The sequence below is a fragment of the Camellia sinensis genome, chromosome 6, assembly GCF_055761805.1.
Source record: "Camellia sinensis isolate YWXY chromosome 6, ASM5576180v1, whole genome shotgun sequence".
Lineage (NCBI taxonomy): Eukaryota > Viridiplantae > Streptophyta > Magnoliopsida > Ericales > Theaceae > Camellia > Camellia sinensis.
Window position 1 is genome coordinate 155,540,740 of NC_138966.1, and position 26,780 is coordinate 155,567,519.

Below are 26,780 nucleotides of genomic sequence, written 5' to 3' on the forward strand. Positions count from 1 at the left end.
AGTAATCATGGAGATTGGGCCTAAAAATGTGGTTCAAGTCATTACAGATAATGCCCCAAATTGCAAGGTTGCGGGGCACTTGATTGAAGCGTAATTTCCTCACATCTTTTGGACTCCTTATGTTGTGCACACCCTCAATCTTGCCTTGAAGAATATTTGTATTGCCAAGAATGTGAAAGATAATTCAGTTGCATTTGAAAAGTGTAATTGGATTATTGAGATTGTAGGTGATGTGATGATGATCAAGAATTTTATTTGTAATCATTCCATGAGGTTGGCAATGTACAATGAGTTTGTGAGTTTGAAGCTTCTTTCAGTTGCCGAGATACACTTTGCTTCTTCCATTGTCATGCTTAAGAGGGTCAAGTTGAAAAAGCAAGGCATCCAAACAATGGTAATCAATGACATCTACACCCACTCTTCAATCTTTGGCTTTAAGGGTACTTGTGCAACCTTCTTCTTCATCATGTGTTGAGAGGAATCGGAGTATATAATCTTTTATCCATTCGATGAGAAGAAACAAGATGACACCCCAACGTGCAGAGGACTTGGTTTTTGTTCATAGCAACCTAGGTCTTTTATCAAGGAGAACCTCACAATACCTTGAAGGAGAGACCAAGTTATGGGATATTGCGGGCAACACATTTGATTCATTTGATGATGTTGGGATGCTTGAGGTTGCAAATCTCTCACTTGATGAACCTGAGATGGAAGTTGTGTTGTTTACAGATGATGGAGGTGCAAACGAAGAAAAAGATGGTGATGCTAATGATGATGAAGACATGCAAGAAATTGGATCTACATGTATTGGAAGCTTGAATTAATATTACTATGTTAGTATTTGTTAATTTTGATTTAGAATGAATGTAATATGAATCTACATAACACATAAAAATATATAATAAAAAAAAAATCACCGTATCCCCCGCCGTGTTCGTGTCTGTGTCCCCATTTTTTGGAAATTGACGTGTCTCGTGTCTGTATCCATGCTTCATAGGTTCAAATAAAGGGAATCCTTTGGTTTTGAAGCATATAGAGAAATAGCCACAAAAAAAAAAAAAAAACTGTAAAACCAAAAAAATAAAAAATTTGAAGGCATAGGAGGGAATGGAGGAGAACTGAATTAAGAAGAAAATGGACCATCAGTAGAATAACGGAGTCTCTTAACATTTCAAGACAAATGATACCTGAGTTATGGGTAAAGAGAGCATTAGTGTCTTTCAGTGTTTCAGGGAACAAAAAACACACACACACACACTACATGTATAAGAAGATTATATGCTACATGTGGGATTAAGAAGATTATATGAACACTATATATAAACCCTATATATATGATGGATTTTATAAAATAATTTTTTTAAAAAAAATATAATGTGTTAGGGCCCAACCTGATCACCACCTCCCTCTGCCCTTGTTGGGAACCCTTCCAATTGAGTTTCAATGGACCGTTGGCGCTCTTCAATATCTCTCTCACACTAAACCAAATATCTCATTTTCAGTAGATCAAGTCTCCCAATTTGTACATAGCCCAATAGATCTTCAATGGACAATGGTTGACAAAATATTTTATGTTATCTAAAATTATCCAATGAATAAGATTTATTTCTTAGCATCCGTTTGGGAAGTGGGTTAGCTTTTTGACTTTTTTGGTTATTTTAGCCTAGGGCTAAAAAAACCTGATTTGGAAAGGACTTTTGGCTTTTTTGTGAGAGAAAGAATGTAATGATTATGGGTTGGATGTGATGTTTTGTCTTATTGAGCAAAAAAATCCATTTTGTTTTTTGTGGCTATTTTAGCTCAAAAAACCTCAAAACCAACTTGCCAAACGGAGGCTTAGCCATTTCAACTCTCTTCCTCCGTAATGTTTCCCAGATGGCTATTGGGCTGGGTGCCTAGATGACCGCTACTCAACCGATCATTCTCAGTCCCAAGTTTCCTCTCTCGTGTCTTCAAAAAGCAAAATATTGTTGCTCAATCAATTATTGAAACTAAATATTGGGGCTTTGGAAATGCTTATGCTATATTAGTGTGGACGGTGGATACAAAACCCACTAAGCTTTGTGGGTGTGTGTTACATATAAGAATCCATAACGTTATATTACTTTATTTGTTAGGCATATTCTTTATCAAACAATTTGTAATTCAAATTTGAGTTGTAGAGTAGAGTCTACAATATCAGATCATATTGTTGTAGCTATGTGAGATTTCCAGGAAATTATCCTTCAGTTTCTTTCTTTTAATAACATATGTGGGAACATTGACACTGTGTGTGTTTGGTTGGAGGATTTAAAAAGAAAAGATAAGTAAAATGTAAATAAAATAACGTTTTACACCCTTTTTCTCTTTGCCTTTTTAAATCTCTCCCCAAATCCTCTCCCCAAATCCCCAACCAGATACAGGTTGAATGTTGTTTATATTAGAATTAGCTAATCGCAGTATCTCTAGATCAAATCAATCATTTAAACCAAATTGACTACCTAAAAAGTAATTAACAATTAACAGCAACAAAATAAATAAACTTTAAACAAAGCCCTAACTAACCTTTGTACCGTAATTGGCAATGACGGAGCAAGAAAAGGATATGGTGGATGGCCGGAAAAGCGACTGCGGGGTAGAAGAGATTTTAGCGGTGGCGGCAAAGTGGTGGAGCTGTGTAGAGAGTCTTCTCCACATGGCTTTTGCTTTGGTTTTGGAGTATGGAGTATTTGGTTTTGAGGTTTCGTAGCTAGATCATAAACCTCTCTCTCAATGTCTGTCTGTCTGTCAGGTTTCTGCTGAAGTAGGTATTGTTTCGGCTCACCCCGCCCGTGTGAATGAGTATTTACGGTGTCCTGGTGAACACCAACCCCTCCCCCCCAATATTGAGTATTGGAGTGTTTTGTGGGGGGTGAATATATATATATATATATATATATTTAAATATAGGAAACATTATATTCACTTTTTTAATCGTAATTAGAAAAATAAATTCATAACTAAACACAATAAGCTATATAATTAAAAAAATTTAGGATAAATTATCAATAGGTTCTAATAATTGGATTTAATTCCCATCAAGTCCTATTGAAAATAAATCCTAATATAATCGTCGCTAGAAATAATTTTTTGTCATGATTTTTTTTATCACGAATTTTATAAATTGTCACTAAAACTTACAATTAGTGACATTTTTCTGTGACGAATTTTTCAAACTATCGCTAAAGTTGAAAATTAGTGAATTTCTTTGTGACGATTTTTTTTTAAACTGTTGCTAAAACTTGTAATTAGTGACATTTTTTTGGGACAAAATTTTTAAACCGTCATTGAAAATTAAAAATTAGTGACTTTTTTGATAGTGTATGATGAAAAATGTCATTAATTATCATAGTACCTATTAGACAATAAGTCTACTTAGTAAGACTATACGTAAGTCCCCCAAAAATTTATCAGTTATAACTAAAATAATGTTATAATTAAAAAAAAAAATAAGTCGTAACTAAAAAGAAAAATGCACATTTTTTAAAAGTGTATAGATTGGAATTTCCCTAAAAATTTATTAAAGTTTGGGTTGTCACTTAATAAATTAAAATTTTAATTTCAACTTAAACTTCAAAATTTAAATTAACATTAATTTCAACCTTCCACTCACTTCCATTTTGAATAATATTCAGCTTGCTTGGTTTCTTTTTTCAAAAAACACTTTTTAGAAAATTCTATATTCTTATTTTTCGCGTTTTTTTATTTTTACTGAATTTTTAAAAATATTTTAAGATTTTTTTTTACTTTTTAGACACACCTAACATAAATACACCTAAAAAGTAAAAAAATTGTAAATTTTTTTTTCAAAATTCACTAAATACCAAAAATACAAAAAAAAAAAAAATACAAGAATTCAGTACATTTTTTGTATTTCTATGTATTTATTAATTTTTTAAAATATTTGTTCACAAATTTTTTACTTTTTAGATACATCTAACTAAGGTGCATCTAAAATAGTAAAAAAAAAAATATTTAAAATTTAAAAAATATTCACTAAAAACAAAAGAATACGAAAACCAAAAAACTCAGTTTTCAAAAAATTTAATCCAGAAAACTCAAACCAAACACACTGATTAATTTCCACCTTCCACCCATTTCCGTTCTCCGTTTTCTAATTGAATTTAATAAATTTTTTGACATATATGTAATACCTTCACATTTGCTTCTATTTTTTTTCACTTAAGTGCTGGTTTGGGATACTCAAAAAAATTCAAAAAGTCAAAAAGTTACAAAAAAAGTTATTACAATTCATCAAAAATAAATAAATAAATAAATTTACACACAAATTATTACAACACAATCTGAACCATCCCACAGACTGTTGCTGAGTTGCTAAAATAATTTGGAAAAATTGCACAGGCGGGGTGCACAAACAACACAGTGTTGTTCGATCCGTTGGGGCCCATCATGAGTCCCGTTTTGATAATCTGAACTGTTGAATATGTAGAACTCGTCAAGTATTATAGGTCTATAAGAAATCACATTGATCGGATATCGCTAACTATATGATTAAATCAGTTTTGTATAAAAAAAATGGATGGTGTTATAGTTAACAGTAATCCGATCAAATAGCTATCGATATTCGATCAATGTGATTTTTTACAGGCATATAGTACTCGACAATTTCTACACATTGAACAGTTCAGATTATCAAAACAGGACTCGCGATGGCCCCCATGGACCGAACAGCACCGTTCAATGCAATGCCTAAAAAGTAGGAAACCATTTCTTATCATCAATTCACTCCCCCAGATGGCACGGCCTACTGCCTACTGTCCTTATTTTCTCCTACACCCTAATTTATACAATTTTTTAATATACATTTTTTCTTAAAAAGTCAAAAAGTTAACCCAAGCAACCATATTTTTTTCCTCAACTTTTTAGTCCAAAAAGTCAAAAAGTGCACTTATTTAGGACATCCTAAACAACCGTTTGGGATTTGTTTATTTTTTGACATTTTTTGAACTTATTTTCGTCTTTAGTATTCAAAAATTTTTAACTTCTAAATTTAGTTCGACAAGAAGAATCGAAAAATTCTAATTTTTTTAAAAACTTAAAAAAAAGGGTCAAAAAAAGACCCCAAAAATAAGTAAAAAATACGATTTTTTTTTTTATTTTGGCTTTTTCATTTTTTTTTGAAATTTTTCAAAAAAATATATATACTTTTGATATTCATTTTGACAAAATGGATTAGAAAGAAAAAAAAAAAAGTTGACATAATTTAAAAAAAAAAAAATAAAAACAAAAAAATTTTAAAAAAAAAAAGACTTTTAAACAAGTTACCAAAAGGAAAATTCAAACTTTGATCACACAATATTATGATTATTATTTATTAACTATCCATTAAATCAGAGTCATCTAATATGATCAACCATGAACTTAGAGCACAAAACCCACTGCTCTTCCTCTCTATTATGCTTTCATTTCCCTTCAACTATATTTACCTTTCATTTCCCTTCAACTATCTTTACCTTTATGTTGTATTTGGTTAGAAGATTTGAGAAGTAATTTGAAAGGAAAAAGAGAAAAGATAGGTAAAATATGATTTATTTATTTATTTTATATTTCACCTAATTTTATACACCTTTTTCATTTTCATTTTTAAATTCCTTTCCAAATCCCCCAACTAAACGCAGCGTTACACTTCTACTTTTATTCCCCTTTCATGCCAACTACACCCTTCATTTTTCCAATCGTGTTTTCACTTCCCCGTCCCTTCCACCCTATATAGGCATTAGATTCAATGAAAAATTTTATTTGGTGATAAGAATATTTATTTGTTAAAAGTCTATTAAAACCTATATCTATTGAAATTTTTATAAATAAACTATCTGTTGAAAATATCTATCTATTAAAATATGTCTTAATTTCTATCTGTCTGTCAAAATTATTTTAATATTTTTAATCTATCTGTTGAAATTCACAGAGCCTATTTTCCTTAAAAATCTCTCAGTCCTCCTTCTCTTCCATTACCACCACCACCATTATAAATGAAATTGAAAAAAATTTCAGAAAAAACCCAAAATAAAACAGAGTTTCTATATACAAACCCATGGCAATCTCATAGCGAGCTCATGGTTCCACGAAGAAGATGAGAAGCATGGTTCCACGAAGAAGATGATGACGATGGCGGATTTGAAGAAGAGGAAGAGGGCATCGATCTACTGACGCTAGCTTCAAAGTCTGCCACTTCACATGAATTAAGAAGGGCTTCGAGATCCTTCACAGCCATTAGCCTCCAATGGGTGGTGGCGATGGCGACTCACTTATCCCTCTACTGAAACTCTCGACCATCGAAGTGAGGATGGACTACCCGACTTTGTCAATAGCAACACCCTCATCGGGAAAACACCAAATGGGCATGGCCTCCTCTAAGATCTCCTTGCCACACACTAGATCTCCCTCAATGGTGTCGTCCTCATCACCTGCACTAATCACCATTGCCCCCTTTATCTTACTCCCATTCCAACAAAATACCACTTCTGTAACATATCTGAAGGAAAAAAGAGTAATGGAGGAGGTGAAATTGGAGGAGGAGGATGAAAGGATGATGAAGAACAATAATGATGAGATTCAAGAATCGTGTCCTCATGGACTTAAAAGTTTAGCGCGTGGACAACTAGAGGAAACAAATTCAAAATTTTATTTATAGACGCACTCTAAAAAGATTCATATAAAATTAATGAGCAAATTACAACAGTAGTCCTTGTAATTTATCCGTTTTATCATTTTAGTTCCTATTGTTTCAATTTGATCAATTTTACTCCTAAATTTTAAGGAATGTGTTATATTAGTCCAATAAATAACGGCGGTTAAGTTTGATGGATCGAAATCAAATGGTGTGTCAATTTGGTCCTTATAGTTTACAGGATGTGTCAATTTAGTCCTTGTTATTTTGACTATCCTATTAACTACAGGGACCAAACTGATACATCCTATATATTATAGGAACCAGTTTGACACATCATTTGATTTTTCATTCATCAAACTTAACCGCCGTCATTTATTGGACTAATATGACACAATCCGTAAAATTCAGGGGCAAAATTAATCAAATTGAAACAACAGGGACCAAAATGATAAAACGGGTAAATTACTGGGATCATTTGCATAATTTGCCCAAAATTAATATCTATAATGTTGCGGATTAATATGTATTTTTTATTTTAAAATAAAACATTTATAAAAATGAAACTATTTGGAAAAAAATAATATTTTCTTAAATTTTTATTTTTATTTTTATTTTAACTCTCTCAGGATTCTGTCCATATATTTTAAGATCAAAAGCCCATCAAATAGGAGCGCTTGGGGAATTCTATTTGCATCTAAAAAATCATTAAGTACACATAATTTCTTAATAAATCTTATTAAATTATTTAGGGTTATAATTTACTTTCAATACACATTTTTTCCCAATTCACCCTTCAAAATATATCCAAATAATAAATAACTCAAAACTCTAATTTTACACACAAATCCAATTTGTGAGATCAAAATCAGGATTCCCATAATCGGTTGCTGCTCATATATGTAGGAGTGGAATTTTTCTATCAATTAGGTCCTGCAGCAGATTATTGCTATGATGTGAAAGATTACATCAATCGGATTATATGTAGACTTTGTTATGACTGCTCCACTGATTATTACAAGGTAATAATGGCAACTCACCTTATGATAATTTTGTCATGGATGTTATGATTGAAAGTTTGAGAAACAAAGCGGGTTGAGATAGAAAAGTGAAGTAGTGAATGAAGCCATTGCTTCCATTGATTTTTATTATTTTTATTATTTATATATACAAATCAAACCCACCAAAACGGTGGTATTTTGCTGTCGACATCCGCTCCAAAATCATTGATATTAATGATAATTGTGAGTATTAGTGGAGTGGATTTAAGTTTTAATAGTGTGTTTTGGTAGGGTAGAACGGAGTTTTGAAATAAAGAAGAAAATGAAAAAAAAAAAAAATTGAAACTTAAAAAGAAGATGAAGAGAGTTGAATATAAAAAATTTATAGAAGTAGTTTGAGTGTATTATGAGAAAAAAAATTATTGAGAATTTAATGTCTATTATCTTTATTAATAAATTTACATTAAGATATAATAAAAATTAAAATTTTAATTGAATGTACTGAATTAATAAAAATTGAATCACCTGAGTGCTTGCAACTAGGTTCTTACGTTTTGCAACTAAGTTCTCTAATCTTGGGTTGATCCATGGCTGCTACAAGAACCCTATATGGCTCTTCTCGTTTTGCTTCTTCATCATCTTTGACACAACCTCGCTGGAGCTATGACATGTTCTTGAGTTTCAGAGGTGAAGATACAAGCAAAAACTTTACTGATCACCTCTACGCGGCTTTGGTTCAAGCTGCAATTCACACCTTCATGGACGATGATGAACTCCGAAGAGGACATGACATTTCTTCGGCCCTGCTAAAATCAATCGAAGAATCGAGGATCTCCATCGTTGTTTTCTCAACAAACTATGCTTCCTCCAGATGGGGCCTTGATGAGCTCGTGAAGATCATTGAATGCAAGAAAACACTTGGACAATTAGTTCTCCCACTATTCTACGATGTCGACCCATCTGATGTACGACACCAAACAGGGTGTTTTGGAGAAGCATTTGGAAGACATGAAAAGCGTTACGTGGATGAGATGGAGATGGTGGAGGTGAGGAAAGCTGCCTTCTTTGAAGCTGCTAATTTATTAGGCTAGGATTTGCAAAATGTTGGTAATAGGTAATTTTTAACATCCTTTTGATTTTGCTACGGCTGCTACTATCAGTTTTTATCTTTAACTAGAAAATCCTATCCTTATTGTTTCTAATATTTAAAAAAAAAATCAAGTATAGTTAGTTCACTTTGTTAGTTCAAGATGTTTTGAATTTTACATTTATTAACTACTGTACGAGCACGAAATAGTGTTCTCGTATAATCCTGTTGATCAAGTCTGCGCTCCTCCAAACATCGTCGCTTTACTCCCTGAAAACACAAACGTGAGCTAGCCGGCGGGTGTGTGCCGGATACCTCTCCGATGCCTAAGTCAGCAACATAGACAAATAGACAAAAGCTCTGTGTATTCGGGAATCAAAGTTGTGTTACCTGTACATAGGTTATGTTGTGAGCTTTTATAGGTTCCGCGTGGCACAATCCTAGTAGGACTATTACTCCTCCATGTAAAGTCCTCCTAGGAATTACATTCCTGAAAGATAATGCTTATCCTTCAACACCCCCCTCACTGCTTAAACCAAGTGAGATGGCTTTGCTTCGGTTGGATGAAGGTATGACCGAGCTAACACTAGCACTTTGTCATACTTAATCCCACACCTTGACATGCAACTCATAGCTCGGCTCTTGTTCACTTGTACCTCGGTTGCCTATTGAGACCGAGCTAACTTTCAGCAAGCTTCGACCGTGCTAATCAAAGCGAGGTTCACCATGAGAAGCCATCATACCTCAGCTCCGAATGCTATGGTCGAGCTAACTATCTCTACTCCGACTGTGGTGACTATAATCACACTTGGACCAAGCTAACACTTGCTGAGCCCTTTTCACAGTTGGACCAAGCTACCACTTGCTAAGCTCTTTTCACCACGGCCCAAAGAACGGCCCATTTACCATGCCTTAGTCTAGCTCGGCCCCAATGCACATAAAAACTCCCTCTCAACTACATATTGGAAGTGGGGTTTGTAAGGTTTTGTATTTTTGTAATATACACTTGCTTTACTTTTAATTTGGATCGAAATTGACAAGTATGAAGCAAAGTTCATTCGAAAAATTGTTAAAGAGGTTTTATGTGAACTAAAACGTACATTCCTAAATGTTGCTATGCACCCAGTTGGAATAGATTCTCATGTTGAACACATAAATTTGATGTTGAACATTGGATCAGATGATGTTTGCATGATTGGGATATACGGCTTGGGTGGAATAGGCAAAACAACCATTGCAAAAGTTGTGTATAACCATATTTTCCTCCAATTTAAAGGAAGTTGTTTTCTTGCAAATGTTAGAGAAGTTGCAGGAAAACTCAATGGCCTAGTTCAATTGTAAGAACAACTGCTTTTTGAATTATTAGGGACAAAGAATCTAAAGATTGGCAGTGTTGATAGAGGACTTAATTTGATGAAAGAAAGGCTCCATTCTAAAAAGGTTCTCATTGTTCTTGATGATGTGAATCAATCAAGTCAATTAAATACCTTGGTAGGAAATCGTGATTGGTTTGGTCTAGGAAGTAGAATAATCATAACAACTAGAGATGAGCACTTGTTGAAGGGATTGAAAGTTGATGAAAGATATATGCCTGAGGAATTAAATCACACAGAATCTCTGCAGCTTTTCAGTTGGCATGCTTTCAGAGAAACCAATCCATTAGAAAATTTTGCAGAGCTTGCAAATGATATAGTAAGTTATGCTGGAGGGCTTCCACTAGCTCTTGAAATTTTGGGTTCTTATTTGTTTGGAAGAAACATCCTAGAATGGAAAAGTGCACTTGATGAATTACAACAAATTCCTCATCATCAAATTCAAAAAAAACTTAGGATAAGTTTTGACTCGCTAGATAATAACAAAATGAAGGATATCTTCCTTGATATTGCATGCTTTTTCATTGGATCGGACAAAGACTATGTCATTACTATATTGAATAGTTGTGGTTTCTTTTCTCAAAATGGAATTAGTGTTTTGGTTAGTAGATGTTTACTGAGAATTAGTGAAAGAAATGAGTTGCTGATGCATGATCTACTTAGGGATATGGGGAGGGAAATTATTTGTGAAAAATATTTGAAGGAGCTTGAAAAGCGCAATAGATTGTGGTTTCATGAAGATGTATGCTATGTACTTGAAAAAAACAAGGTAAGAGTCGAATCTTAATTCTTTCTTGTGAGTTAGTAAGTTTTCGGCTTGAAATGCTAATTTCAGTTATTTAATAGTCTTTTTTTCTTTTAATTTTCCATTTTGTTGTTTAAATAATGTTGCATTAGGGAACATGTAGTGGCTCGGATTCTAATACGTATCGAATTGGTGTAAATTGGTGCTCGTCACCTTAAAACTTGTGTGGTTGTCGGACTCTTGGTATTGATGGGTTGACTAATGAACTTTAGATATAATAATTGAGGACCCTTGGGTGATGTTTGGAACCTTAATTGAAGCCTTAACAAGATATTTAGGTGAGATTAGATCAAAAGCCCCAAGTTTGAATTTTTATTTTTGACCAGCCTTCACTCTTTTTCCCTTTTTCCTTTCCATACTTTGAATTTGGATGTGAGGTCAAAACCATTGGAAATCTTGTTTCTGGGGCTTCGATTTGGACACAGGAACCACCTAAAACAGAGTCCAAACGAGACAGTTATGCTTGTTTCAATTTTAAGTTTCTGTGCTAAAAGCATGCTCGCTCGAGCAAGACTTTCTTCGCTCGAGCGAAGAGTGCGTTTTTCAGAACCTGAGAGCTTCTTTTCCATGCTCGAGCCAAGCTTCCTTCGCTCCAGCGACCAGGTCGCTAACAGACATTATAAATCGCCTTTTTGGCCCAAAAACATTACTTTTTCATTCTCTCTTCTTCTCCCCTCCTCCATGTCTGAAAACCTAGCCCTTAAAACTTTGATTTCATCTATTCTTATCAACAATCCACCATGGATCTTGCATCAAAGATGAAGAACAAGTGAAGATCAACATTTTCAACTGATTGGATTTTGAATTTTCGAAGTGATGCTCTTGATCTAGCTTCCTTGCTTTCAATCTTGAGGTAGGGAGTTCTCTTAGCCTTGAATGTTTATGATTCAAAGTGATTTTGTTGACATTTTGGGATTTTGTTGACATTTTGGGATTTTGAGTTGATTATGGGTTAGAAACATTAATGGCTTGTTGTTTATTCACAAATGGGGTTTTCACTCAAATTTTCAAAGGATGTTGAATGTTTTTAGCATATTGATAAATAGTAATTGATGATTTGAGGATATAACTAAGAAAAGAGGAAAACCCCCAATTTTCTTTAAAACCCTAGGTTTGAAATGTTGAGTAAAAAGGGGATTTTGAACTAATTGATAGTTTTATGTTAAAACTGACATTAATATGGTATTGGAATATATGGAAACTATGAAATGGTTAAATCCTAATAATTTGATGAAACTAGTGTGGGGATAGAAGTTGTGGATTAAATCATTTTGGAACTTTAGCTTGGGAGTTTAATGGAAATGAGATAACTTACTTAAGTAACGTTTATAAGTGGAATTTGAGTCGTATTGAGTTGATATTCACATGATGTTGGAATAATGGAGAATTTGGAATTGATGTTGCTATATGAGATGATTATGGAAATTGTTGAGCTTGCCTTGTTTATGTTTCATGTTAATTATTTTTGTAATAATGATTTGAACCTTGGGCAAACTATGATATTGGCAAACCCTTTTGCATTGCATTGCATCACATCATATCTTCATGGCTTTGGGGTCAAGTGTGTTGAGTTAATTAAAATGGGTTATTTTGAAATGTGTTGTGTGTTGAGGTGCCCAATTGCCCTTCTGTGCTTGTTGGCCAGAAAATGTGGGGATGTTATCGGTATGTTGGTAAAGGTGCCCAATTGCCCTTCCGTGCTTGTAGGCCGGTAAATGTGGGGGAAAAGTTACAATGAAACGGGTGTCCAATTGCCTCTCCGTGCTCGGTGGCCAAAAAATGTGGAGATGTTTTAAAAATGAAATGGGTGTCCAATTGCCCCTCCGTGCTTGGTGGCCGGTAAATGTGGAGGTTTTCTAAAAGTAAGAGGTGCCCACTTGCCCTACTGTGCTTGGTGGCCAGTAAATGTGGGGAGTGTTTGTGACATGTGATGTGGAAATTAATTATAAAATGATGGTTCATGGTTAACTCAATGGTTAATGAATTGGGTCAAAACTTGAAATACGAATTTAGCATGTTACAAATTGCTTTCTAATAAAAATAAGTTGTATGCATGGCATGATATTGCACGAACATAATCACTTTGAGCATGATTATTTGTTGTTAAGTTTATTTCCTACTGAGCGTCAAAGCTCACTCCCTTTTTATGGGCTGGATATTCTAAAAATCCAGGTATTGAAGGTATGCCATGATAGTGTCGAAAGGCGAATGGAATTCAATGTGGAGCACCGAAGCTTCTTTGATGGTGTTGGCCTTCAGCCATTGAACTTGTTGTAGAGTTAGGAATTTTATTTGCTTGAATCAAGACTCTTAGTCTTGAAAGGTGTAAGCCCTTGTGGCAATTAAGATGGATATTTTTATATTACCGTGTATTGTAATTTTATTACTTTGAGCTTGACAGGAAATTTATGAGAATGTGATAGATCCCAATTGTTGAATTGTATCCCTTTGCTTATTGATCTTATATTGGGTTGGTAGCGTATCGTGGTGTAAATATCGAGGCGTTACAGAACAGAAGTAGTCGAAGGTGTGATCCTAACCCTACCTATGTTAAAGAAGATACAATGGAGTAATAAAGCATTTGTTGGGATGCATAAGCTAAGACTGCTTTAAATAAATCATGTGCACCTTAGTGGATATTTTGAAGATCTATTTGAAGAGTTAAGGTGGCTTTGTTGGCAAAACTGCCCATTGGAGAATTTACCATCCAATTTTCATCTAGGGAAACTTGTTATTTTAGACATGCAATTCAGCAGATTTAAAACACTCCGGATGGATGGCAAGGTATGACATTCTTAGCAAATTCATTGTTGTTCGGGATTTGGATAAATTATGTAGTGGATCATGATGAAAAAAAAAATTATATAATTTTGTATATATATATTGTTTTAACAGCAGTTTAAGAGCTTGGAAATTCTAAATCTCAGTAATTCCAAATGCCTAACAAAGAGCCCCATCTTCTGCGCACTACTGATACTCGAGGAGTTACTGCTTGAAAGTTGTACAGATTTAATGGAGCTCTATGAATCAATTGGGCTACTAGATAAACTTGTTTACTTGAATTTGAAATATTGCATGAACCTCAAGTATCTTCCAGGTAGTATCTGCAAGTTAAAGTCTATTAAACATCTAAATCTCACTGGTTGCGCAAAACTAGAGGAGTTTCCAGAGCACTTGGGACATATGGAAAGCTTAACAGAGCTTCTTGCAGATGGAACAACCACTAAATAGCTACCTTTCTCTATTGGACTATTGAAGAATCTTAGGAGGTTATCGTTAAAGGGATGTAATAGGCAATTGACAACTGAATCCTGGTTTTCTCTTATTTCATCTTGGGTTTTACCAAGAAAAAATGCCGACTCCATAACATTTTTACCATTCTCTGTTTCAAGTTTGTGTTCCTTAACAGAGCTAGATGTCAGTGATCACAATCTGTCTAAAGGAGATTTTCCAGCTGATCTTAGGAGTTTATCCTTATTGCGAATGTTGGATTTAAGCGGAAACAATTTCCGTAACCTACCATATGGCTTCAGTCATCTATCCAAGCTAGAAGACCTTAAGTTGAATAACTGCAGAAGTCTTCAATCTATCTTAGATCTTCCTCCGAACTTATTAGAAGTACAGGCTTATGGTTGTGCATCACTTGAAAAAATATCTGATCTATCAAAATTGAAGACTCTATTAATGCGGTTGAGTAACCACCAATGTCAGCATAGTCTCTCGAATCGTAATAAGGATGGAATAAAAGAACCTCACTGTTTTCATGGTGCACAAATCATTCCCTTGCACAGGCTCAACAATTTACAAAGTCTCCTTCAGTTCTCTCTCTCTCTCTCTCTCTCTCTCTCTCTCAGGTGCAACAATTTCACAAAAAAAAAAAATAAAAATCTCTTCTGAAAAAAATGAAATGTATGAAACCAAATTTATTTTGGATATGACATGTATAATACCAAAGGAGAAAGATTCCCTCATGTCCAAATGATATGGATCGGAGGACACTCTGTAGGTGTGTGGAATTGACCATGGGGTTTGGGTTTCATTTCAATAATTTGAATATTTCATTTTGTCAGACATTTCATATATTTTATTCATAAAAAAAATTAGATTGATATAATATATTCAATTTATCAAATGTGTCACAAAAAAAATGAATGACTATTGTGTTTTTAAAAAATAAATAATATAATTTTTTTGGTGACAAACGTAATAAATTAAATAAGCTATGATTATTAGATCGACTTAATTTTTGTATGAATGAAATAGATGAAGTGCCTAACAAAATGAATAGTTTAAATTATATAAACGAAACCTGTGGTGGGTCTCATGGATGTGGCACTAACAACAATTTCAAAAATAGGATTCACTAGTTTTTTTCACTATTTTTATTACCAGCTACACGATAATATATTAGAGGATTATCTATCACATGCTTATATTATCTTTTTATACCACCAACCTACTTGGAAAGATGTCATTTGTTTGCATTAATCTGTTAATAATCATCTTCAAACAAGAGAATTAATCATAAGTATCCATATAGAAGGTGACACAAAATAATGATAAATAATCAGTCATATATAGCATTTCTCTACGACAATATGTTATTTGTTTTCATTGATTTCTTAATAATTATGTCTAAACAAATGAGTCAATTATAAATATCCATGTAGACAATAATACAAAACAATGATAAAAACATGTATCATATACAACATTTCTTTTTTCAAATATAAATAACTTTGATGAGCCTTTTAATTGTAAATGATAAAATTAAAACTTGTCACTTTATTAATTTGATGCCAAAAAAAAAAAAATCACTTTGGTCCCTACACATGAAATCGTGACAATCAACCCCCTACATGTTTGGTCAAATCCCACTTTGTCCTCATACATGAAATCATGACAGTTAACTCCTTGCACTTATGAAATTGTGACAATCAACTCTTTGTACTTCTACTCAAGAATCAATGTCTCACTTTTGTTACTCATCGTATAAGTTTTTAACAGAAGTCAGTAATGTGACAAGCATATGACTACAAAATGAAGGCAAACGAAGAAAATCACACAATTTTTTCGTCTATACATATTTTGTCTCAAAATTTACATCAACTTTTGATTGTATTTAGCTAAAACAAAACGCAAATTGTGAATGATTAAAGAGATGAACTGGGGTTTTACAAAAATTAAAATAATGAAATTATGTTTTCTATAGTGATAGAGTCTTCGATTTCTTTGCTGTTTTTTTTAATTATTTATTTCAAAATCTCTATTTTCTTACCTGTCACGCCCCACTTTTTATTACTCGAAGTCATTACCAAATTCATTAACTTAATTCAATTTCAAGGATAACATGCGGAAATAAACTCATACATTCAATCCGTAGAAGTGATTAACAATACTCTCATTCGTATGCAAAGTAAATATTACATGAACATACTTAATAAATTGCCCTTGGGCTTACATCACTTAAAGTACAAGAAGAAGGGTGTAACCTTTTTACAACAATGGCATTCCGCCAACATAACTGAGGCCCCGTGGCCAGTAAATAAATAGATCCAAATCTTGTAGCTCAACCTGCTTAACACCTGAAAAAGATTCAACAACGTGGGATGAACATATAGTCCAGTAGGGAACTCAACATGATCCTCAACAATAACAACTTACAGATAGCTATGATCATGAACACTCAATCTCATACTAGAATAGTAATGTGATAGTTTATACAAAATATATATGTATGAACTTTTCTCAAAAACAACCATTTCTTTCAACGCTACAAGTGATTTGTCTTTCCTTTTTCCTTTCATTAATCCCCATTCCCAATCTTTCATAACATTAACAAATACTTAGGAAGTAATCTTACTAAGCCCGATACCCCCTTCCATTTCCTATACATACTCAGATGTACCTTTTCAAACATGCTTATCTTAAAAACATTCGTTCTCCTCCACACTTTCCAAAAGACAAAAATGACATTTTGGTTTGTTTCCAATACTATCATAACTATACATGCATATCTTTGTAAAAATATAAATTTACAACCCACCAACATGTATACAATCAACCAATGGAGCAACTCACTCCTCCGAACTGTAACCAATCAAACCCATGATATTTTCAGTTACAACGAAACAACAACAATCCCATTTCACTCTACTAGCTATGTGCGTAGTAAGCCAACAATACACCCCACTTAACAACATAACAACAAGCCAGTTTACCAGGTGCTAGCTGGAGGGGTATGGTACCTTCGATTATTAGCGCAGTCAGTTCTCCAGGCGCTAGCTGGAAGGGTATGATACCTTTGATTCTAAGCGCGGTCAGTTCTCCAGGCGCTAGCTGGAAGGGTATGATACCTTTGATTCTTAGCGCGGGGCATAACACCAACAATCACAGCACATCAAGGCACAACCAACATGTATAATGCATATACATAAACTATCAAAACACCAGCAATGTGTTAAAGCATAAGAACACATGACCATCTCCTTCCGAGCTAATATACATATATATATAATGCATCTAGCACTTCATCACATACGATGTTCAATTAATCAATGGCAAAATGCAAACCCGACAATTCTACACAACCGTGTCATCCTCCACCGATGACCAAGGACAAAACCTCTAGATGCATATAGTTAGTACATCTATTAAAAGACTCAAATATCATGAATCATAAACCCAACAACAATATTAACATGATAGTTAAAGATACAACTTCTACATGTGTGTTCAACACTCAAGATACAACAAATCCAATTCTCAAACTTATTTCGAAAACACTTCCCTCATTTTCACAAAAACGATTCCTTTTCCTTTTTGTTATCACAAAACCAACTCCACTAATCTTGTTTCCATAAAATCAACTCCAAAGCCATGGTTAATCCTTTAGGTATTAACACCTTTACCACACTCATTTTGACAAAAGAGATTTACACACAATGGTCAACAAACCCCCATTTTTAATTTACTCAACCAAAATATAATTTAGGGCTTTTCTTCATTTAACTACAACATGCTAATTTATATTTATATTAGCCAAGACAATAATCAATGAAGCCAAAACCATTCTCCACACAACCAACCCTAGGTTTATCTCATGATTTTAAAACAAATCCAACATGATACAATTTTCATGCAATACAAAAATTACCACATGTCTATCTATAAACGGAGTATTGAAAAAGAACAAGGAGAATCCCTACCTCAAATGAAGAACTCAAATAGAGAAGATGACCCGAAATCAAAGTGCTCCAAATCCCAAATTTCTTGGATCACAACGAAGCCCTCGACGATCAACACACTTCTTACAAAGGCCCAAGGTGAGGAAAACACTCTAGCTAGATCAATCCTAAGAGAGAAGTTTGGTTTTAGAGTGAGGTGCTCTCCAATGGCTTTTTCGGAAAAGTAAGAGAGAGAAAGGAAATGGAAAAGTGATTCAAAAAGATGAATCTCGGTGTGTTATACAGGTCGCCCTGCTCGAGCGTCGAACTCCCCACTCGAGCGTCACTCACAGATCCCTGCTCGAGCGTCCAATCCCCCGCTCGAGCGGCGGATGCACGCTCCCAGAACTATTACAGACAAGATGCCCGCTCGAGCGTCAAACTCCCCGCTCGAGCGTATACCACTGCAGACGAAATACTGGATGGGTGATCTCCCCGCTCGAGCGCCAACACCCCCACTCGAGCGGACAAGCAACAACAGAGTCCCGCTCGAGCGTCAAAAGAACCGCTCGAGCGGAGGGACCAAAATCTGGGCAAGGATTTCTAAGTTTTAAAACATCATCAACCTATTCCCAACAAGTCCAACACAACCCAAAGCTCTAAGATAAAGAGTAAGGAATAGAAAAGAGGATAAGACAACAGCAAATCTACGGAACCAAGCCCGGATTACAGTTCAACAACAACAGGGAATACCGCGATCGCTATATTACCTCTTTGTCCTAATTTTTAGCATATAAACATACACACACACACATACACATACACATATATATTATATAACTCTCACATGTTTATCACGTTGGACAAAGTGTATATTGGTGAGAAATAAGAATGATTTTTTCCTTTTGCCCTCATTTCATAGTTACATGTTTATCACATGACTAGATTTTGTTAAAAACTTAAACAATTGAGTAATAGAAGGGGCAAGTTGACACATGATTAGAAGTGTAGGGTTGACTGTCACAATTTTATGTATAGGGATCAAAATGAGATTTGACTAAAAATGCAGGGGATTGACTATCACAATTTCATGTGTAGTGACTAAAGTGAGATTTGGTGCAAAGTGCAGGATTGCAAAGTGTAATTTACCCAAATTAAAACTTGTCATTGTATTAATTTGATGCAAAAAAAAAAAAAAAAATTCAAACAAGATTATTTGGAAACAGGCTATTTTAGTAAATTTTTGATTTTTTCACTAAAATATGAGGTTAAAAAAATAGTATATTTCAAATGACTTTTTCGTTTTTACGAAAACATGTGAAAAAAGTAAAAAGAAAAGGAAAATTTTGACTTTTTGATATAGGTTGTTAGCTTTTTAGTTTTTTTAGTGACTTTTATTGAGTTGCCAAATGAGGCAACATGACATAATCTTAATCTTGCATGTCACATGAAAAGAGTGGGACTTAGCATAACAAACATAATTTCACCATCAAATTATTCTACCTATATTTTATGTTATTGATTTTATAGTTGATTTTGTATCCGCAAATTTATTTTATTTTATTTTATTTATTTTTGTCTAACACTCTACTAATTAGAAATTCATATGACAGCATCTTCATTACAGCTCCTTGCTCACAGGCAACTTTTTCTATACTGGTGACTTCAGCAATAGTTTTAGCTATAAAATAGCAGGGTGTTCTTCGATATCCTTAAAAGTGCTAGTAGTGCAAGGAGAAGACAACTACGTTGCAGGGTTCACTTTGAGAGTTGTTTATTATAGAGCTAGGGATGAAAAAAGTTGCTCCATGGAATTAAATGATTCTCCATACGTCATTATTATTGATAAAATTAATGGCATCAATTTTACTTATACCTCAACCTTCTTTGGCATCACTGGGAGTTGTGGAGATTATGTTTGGGAAAGATATATAAAAGTTGAAGAATATTTTGGGTATCGAATTAAAGGTGGTGAGCGATTTGAGGTTTCTTTCGTTATGCCATCACCTTTTAAAGTGAAGCAGTGTGCAATGGATCTAATTGTCCATCACCAGAGAGGCACCACCTACAATGGATTATGTACTGAGCCCTCCTTCTATAGATGACAAAGGATGATCATGAAAATTGTCACCAAAACATCAATTGTAATTTGGCCATCTCACATTTTCCTTTGAATAAATTTCAAATACATTCTTTTTTTCCTTTTTGTTTTTTTTTAGATAGTACAAATACATTCTTTTAAGATTTGCTTAAAATTAGTAATTTTAAAAATTATAAAAACTCCATTGTCAGAATTTTTTATTTGAGTAATTAACAAAAAAAAATAAAATTTATAACTACTCTTAGATACAATAATAAAATTGCCTGAAATTTTAAATAAAATATATTCATGATTAAAAACTATTAATTGATTTAATAATTTATTAATCAGATAGATAATTTGTTTTACAATTAAAAATTTGAAAGGGCTGAATGTAATATTCAAAATCACAAAAGACAATTCATATTTTAATTAAATTTCAAAATGTGTATTTATAATTTATCCAATAAATAAGTAACATTCAAAGCTTGCTTAAGATTTTTGAGGTTAAGCTATGTGGATCCTCTACGAAACCCACATCGATAATCTGAATCGTTCAATATTTAGGACTTGTCGAGTATTTCATCCTTACAAAAAATCACTTTGATCAAATATCGATAGATATACTTGAACAGAACAAATATGTGTCAACAGTAACTATAATTTTAAAAATAAATTGTTTATATCTGATCGATGTGATTTTTTTATAGAAATGAAATATTTAATGAACTCTACATATTGAATGGTTTAAATTATCAATGTGAACTCTATGATGGGCCCAAGGAGGACAACTATAGCGACCCCGGTCTTTTCCCATATGATTATTGTATCCGGACTTAGGTTCCGTGGCTCCTGCCATTGTATTATGATTGTTACCGTCCTTTAATTTCCTATTTCTGAGTTGGGGGATACAATGGGCAGGTTTGTAGCAGGTTGGTTGAGCTTGGGAGCAAAGGGTTGCTGCCTAGAATTTTGACCCTTCGCTCGAGCGAGCTCTTTGTTTTTGGTCCGTCGCTCGAGCTAGGGTTTCTTCGATCGAGCGAGGATTGCATTTTGTAGTAAGACCTGTGAGCAGAGGTTTTTGGCTCGAGCGAGGTTTTTTTCGCTCGAGCGAGTTAGTTCGTTCTTCGCTCGAGCGAGAGTTCCTTCGCTCGAGCGTGTGTCTGGTTACAGACCTGAGGGTTTGAGTTCTTCGCTCGATCGAGTTTTCTTTCGCTCGAGCGAGCTTTTGGGTTGTTGGCTCGAGCAAGGCTTCCTTGGCTCGAGCGTAGCTTCTCTGTGTCTGGTCGCTCGAGTGACCAAGTCTTCACTCGAGCGAGCCTATCCAGTTTATATACGCAGCAGCGGGTTTTGATCAGTCTTTTTCATCTTCTTTTTGATTCCAAACCCTAGGTCCGACTTCTCTCTCTCCCTACTTGTAACGCCCTCAAAATTAATCTATTATATATCATTGACATGCATTATTTAAAGAAGACATTTTATTAATTCATTCATCAGAGTATTACTAAATAATCAAATAAAATGCCCTACAGGCTTACATCTTTCCAAGCCAACACTTGGTTACAAAAATACGAGTTCTAACTCAATACAAGAAAAGCCCTAGGCTTGAGTTTTCACATGTACTAACAAATAAAAGCAAACAACAGAAAAATAGTCTTCGGAATCCAAGTCCTTCCAAGCTAAGTCCTTGGAGGTAGCTTATCCCCTGAACCTGAAAATGATGTTCCCATAAAGGGTGAGCCACAGCCCAGTAGAAATATACTAAACCACATATAAGTAACGAATAAAGCAATAGCATCCAACAGATGGTTAACCAGGATAATCAATTACTTCATTTTACAGTCTCATGACACTATTGTCTAAAATACGTTTTACTTCACAGTTTTATCAACATGGCTCAGAACCTGGCCAAACTTACAACAGTGAATTACATATATCGTATTCACATCCTTCCAATATCAACAAACAAATGAGACTCAAGCTCAAATAAATCAAAACACTTCATACTTCCAGATTGATACACATTTTAGTGCTGTATCAATAAAACACTTCTATATAAATAAGCACACATAAAAGTGATGCTAATGGAGTCCATCCCCTATCTCCTCCCAAACAAAAATCCGGTTTAGAGGTCCATCCCCTATCTTCCCCTAAACCGTGGAGTACATCCCCTATCTCCTCCCACACACAAAACAATGTATGCAAATGCAATGCTCAATCAATACACATATTCTCTATCAATGCAATAGTCAAAATTTATGACTTAACCAATGTGATTAGTTTCAGTTAATCCTAATCCACATGCAATGTCTACAACAATCACGACTATCCTCCACCGATAGCCCAAAACAGTTATTTCTAAACTGAAAATAACTATGTCCACAATTCAATAGACAAATGATACAAATTATCAAATTATGCCATTTAATCAATGAATTCCCCAATTCCATGAATTTAACCATCTCTTCCCAATTCCATGAATTATTTATACAAATCAATTCAATAATTCAACTAGGGTTTTTCCCAAAATTTACCAAAGTATTCCCAACATATTAAAATACCAAAACTTAGAACGTAACCTATAAATTGGAGTAGGAAATCCCTACCTCAGAGAAAACAACCCAAATGGTGAAGACAGAGATGAGTGCCCAAAGACCAAAATGCTCCAAATTGCCAAATGTTCAGATTAAATGAAAGCTCTTGACTCCCTCTATCTTTTTATTAAAGCAACTAGGGTTGAAACACTCTCTAAACAGATCAAACCTAAGAGAGAAGATGAGTAGGGAGAGAGAGAGGTCGAACCTGGGGTTTGGAATCAAAAGAATATGAAAAAGACTGATCAAATCCCGCTGCTGTGTATTTAAACTGGACAGGCTCGCTCGAGCGAAGACTTGGTCGCTCGAGCGACCAGACACAGAGAATCTACGCTCGAGCCAAGGAAGCCTTGCTCGAGCCAACAACCCAAAAGCTCGCTCGAGCGAAAGAAAGCTCGATCGAGCGAAGAACTCAAACCCTCAGGTCTGAAACCAGACTCACGCTCGAGCGAAGGAACTATTGCTCGAGCGAAGAACAAACTAACTCGCTCGAGCGAAGAAAAGCTCGCTCGAGCCAAGAATGCAAAGCTACAGGTCCAACCCAGACGCAAACTCTCGCTCGAGCTACCAAACCCCGGCTCGAGCGAAGAACCAAAACAACATCTCGCTCGAGCGACAAACTCCTCGCTCGAGCGAATAACCAAAATTCTGGACAGCAACACTAGGTTTCTAAACCCAACCATCCTGAACAAACCTGCCCAACACATCCTATAATTCGAAAAGAGAAAATAAGGAACAACAACAACAACCATTATACAATGACAGAATCTACGGAACAGTCCGGATACAATAATCAAATGGGAAAAGACCGGGGTCGTTATACTACTCACCTTCTCTCTTAGGTTTGATCTATTTAGAGTGTGTTTCTACCCTAGTTGCTTTATTAAAAAGATAGAGGGAGTCGAGGGCTTTCATTTAATCTGAACATTTGGCGATTTGGAGCACATTGGTATTTGGGCACTCATCTCTGTCTTCACCATTTGGGTTGTTTTCTTCGAGGTAGGGATTTCCTACTCCATTCTATAAGTTTTGTTCTACGTTTTGGTATTTTGATATGTTGGGGATACTTTGGTCATTTTGGGAAAAACCCTAGTCGTATTAATAAGTTAATTTGTATAATTAATTAAATTGGGGAAATATGGTTAAATTCATGGAATTGAGGAATTCATTGATTAAGTGGTGTAGTTGGATAATTTAAATCACTCACCCATTGAATTGTTGATATATTTATTTTCAGTTTAGAAATAACTGTTTTGGGCTATCGGTGGAGGATAGCTGTGATTGTTGTAGACACTGTATGTGGATTAGGGATAACTGAAACTAATCAATGAATAAGTCATCAATTTTGACTGTTGAATTAATACAGACATTATGTGTATTGATTGTGTGTTGTATATGTTATGTGTTTACATACATTGTTTTGTGTGGGAGGAGATAGGGGATGTACTCCACGGTTTAGGGGAAGATAGGGGATGGACCTCTAAACCGGATTTTTTTTGGGAGGAGATAGGGGATGGACTCCATTAGCATCACTTTTATGTGTGCTTATTTATATAGAAGTGTTTTTATTGATACAGCACTAAAATGTGTATCAATCTGGAAGTATGAAGTGTTTTGATTTGAGCTTGAGTCTCATTTGTTTGTTGACATTGGAAGAATGTGAATATGATATATATAATTCACTGTTGTAAGTTTGGCCAGGTTCTGAGCCATATTGATAAAGTTGGAAAGTAAAACGTGTCTTAGACAATAGTGTCATGAGACTGTAAAATGAAGTAATTGATTATCTTGGTTAACCATCTATTGAATGCTATTGCTTTATTCATTGCTTATATTTGGTTTAGTATATTCCTACTGGGCTGTGGCTCACCCTTTATGGGAACATCATTTTCAGGTTCAGGGGATAAGCTACCTCCAAGGACTTAGCTTGGAAGGACTTGGAATTTGAAGACTATTTTTAGTTATTTGTTTTTCATTGTTAGTACATGTAAACACTCAAGCCTAGGGCTTTATTTATATTTGAGTTAGAACTCATACTTTTGTGTCCAAGTGTTGGCTTGGAAAGATGTAAGCCGGTAGGACATTTACTTTGATGTTACATGTAATGCTTTTGGTTTAGTAAGACTCTGATGGATATTATAATGAATTATTAAAGTGTTTTCTTTAAATAATGCATGTCAATGATATATATATATAATGGGCTAATTTTGAGGGCGTTACAACAACAAGACACTCCAATTGGGCCAACTGGAGAGGAGTTGATCCCATAGTTAAATCCACACTTTAGTCTGCTCTTTTATGATTTTAAGCCCAGGTGACCCGTATGAGCCCCAAATAGGCCTTAGGCCTACGTCACCAATTTTAGAGTTCAGCTGTTGTAGACGCGCCCGTGGGCCTCATGCTACAGTTCGGACTCGATTTGTGTCACGGTTCTTAATCTGAACCAAAGAGTCCAAATCTGGCAAATCGTTTTGAGAAACAGATTTTTGAAAAAGTAGTGCCAAACATGGACTGCTTTGCCAGATATAGAGTCGCCACCTAAATATTTTTTATGGGATAATTTAGGAAACCCTGACTCGGTGCCGAAGGCCACATGTCCGTCATCACCGGAGTTGTCTCGGCTCGGGAGCTTGGGTACGATCGGGGAAGGTCAGCTATGAGCACCCCCTTTCGCCCGGTCCGAAGACCGGCCTCTACTAACCGTGATATCTGTTTTTGAAAAATTTATGTGTTCTTAAACCAATTGTTAGCCTAGAATTACTATGTTATGCGCGCAGCAAACAAGTATAGACCAAATCGCCCAAATTGGAACAAAACATTTCATGTTTGTTTTGAAAATGGTTTGCTACTCGCAAGTAGGCTAAAATACAGATTTTACCACCCTCAAGTGGGTTTTTAGAGAAGATGATTTTGCCACTATCTAGTGGGCTTAAAACTCACAGTTTTAATGCATTATTCCAATTTAGGTAATTCAACCTCCATCCACAGGCATTCAAGCAGTTATATCACATAAGCAACTAGCCTCATGGTAATCATACTGTCATGGCAACACTCACACGCATGCGATATGCTAACGCATAAAAGCTTACCTAGTACTCCGAGCCAAAACAGAAACTAGTCAGTAATCATATGCATGATCCTAGTTCATGTTAAAAATGGCTAATGCAACACATGCAAAGATGCAATCTAAAGTAGGCTCGGCTAACCTAAGCATGGCATATGAGATGCAATCAATTGATGCACGTATTCAATTTTGAAATTAAAGTACAAATGCAGTTAGCATGATGTGCCGAGCCTGATGCATGTCAACAAATGCATGAATGCACGCATGCATAGCATAAGGTATGCTAAAATAAATGTGCCCTAATCTACCATCATAAGCAGGTAAATAAAAGGGAAGAAAGAAGTGGGGTTGGAAGGCATACATCACACGCACGCACACTTATTACAAATATGCCCTCGCTCGGAGGGACCAAATAAATATTACAAATTAATTAACTACGCAAGCTAATTAAATATTACAAATTAATTAATTCATTATCAAATTAACTAATCTAGGAAAACAGGTAAACCGCCTCGGGAAATGCGCCGCCATGCATAGGCTGCCTCTGTTTTCTTTCCTCTGCTCCTCTAAAGGCTACCAAAACCTCAGGACTGCTTCCTTGGACACTGAGGAGTGCCACTGGCTGAGTAGAATTGCCACCGGCAGTGTGGTGTAGTCACCGGCACAAGATGAATCCATCGGCTGCTTGTTTACTGCCGGTCGGCAAGGAATGTCTGCAGAACCTGCAATTGACAGCAACAGAGTGCAAAGCAAAGCATGGCAGCCCAATTCAAGGCATATATGCACCATTCATGTCCCTTATCATGGTAATGACTCAAAGGGGCATGTGCCTCGATTCTCGGACCACCAATCACGCATTTCCATGCATGATGGCCCAAGGAATCAAGTATGCAACTTTCATGTCAAATGAAATGCAAACCAATCAAACAAACTAAAGCCCAATCTCTATCACACGATCAAG

The 26,780-nt window shown here is 35.0% G+C and overlaps 1 pseudogene; it reads left to right on the forward strand.

Annotated features, from left to right (window-relative positions):
• The first annotated feature begins 8,237 nt into the window (after positions 1–8,237).
• On the forward strand, positions 8,238–20,186 carry LOC114310122 (disease resistance protein RPV1-like; annotated as a pseudogene).
• Positions 20,187–26,780: the final 6,594 nt, after the last annotated feature.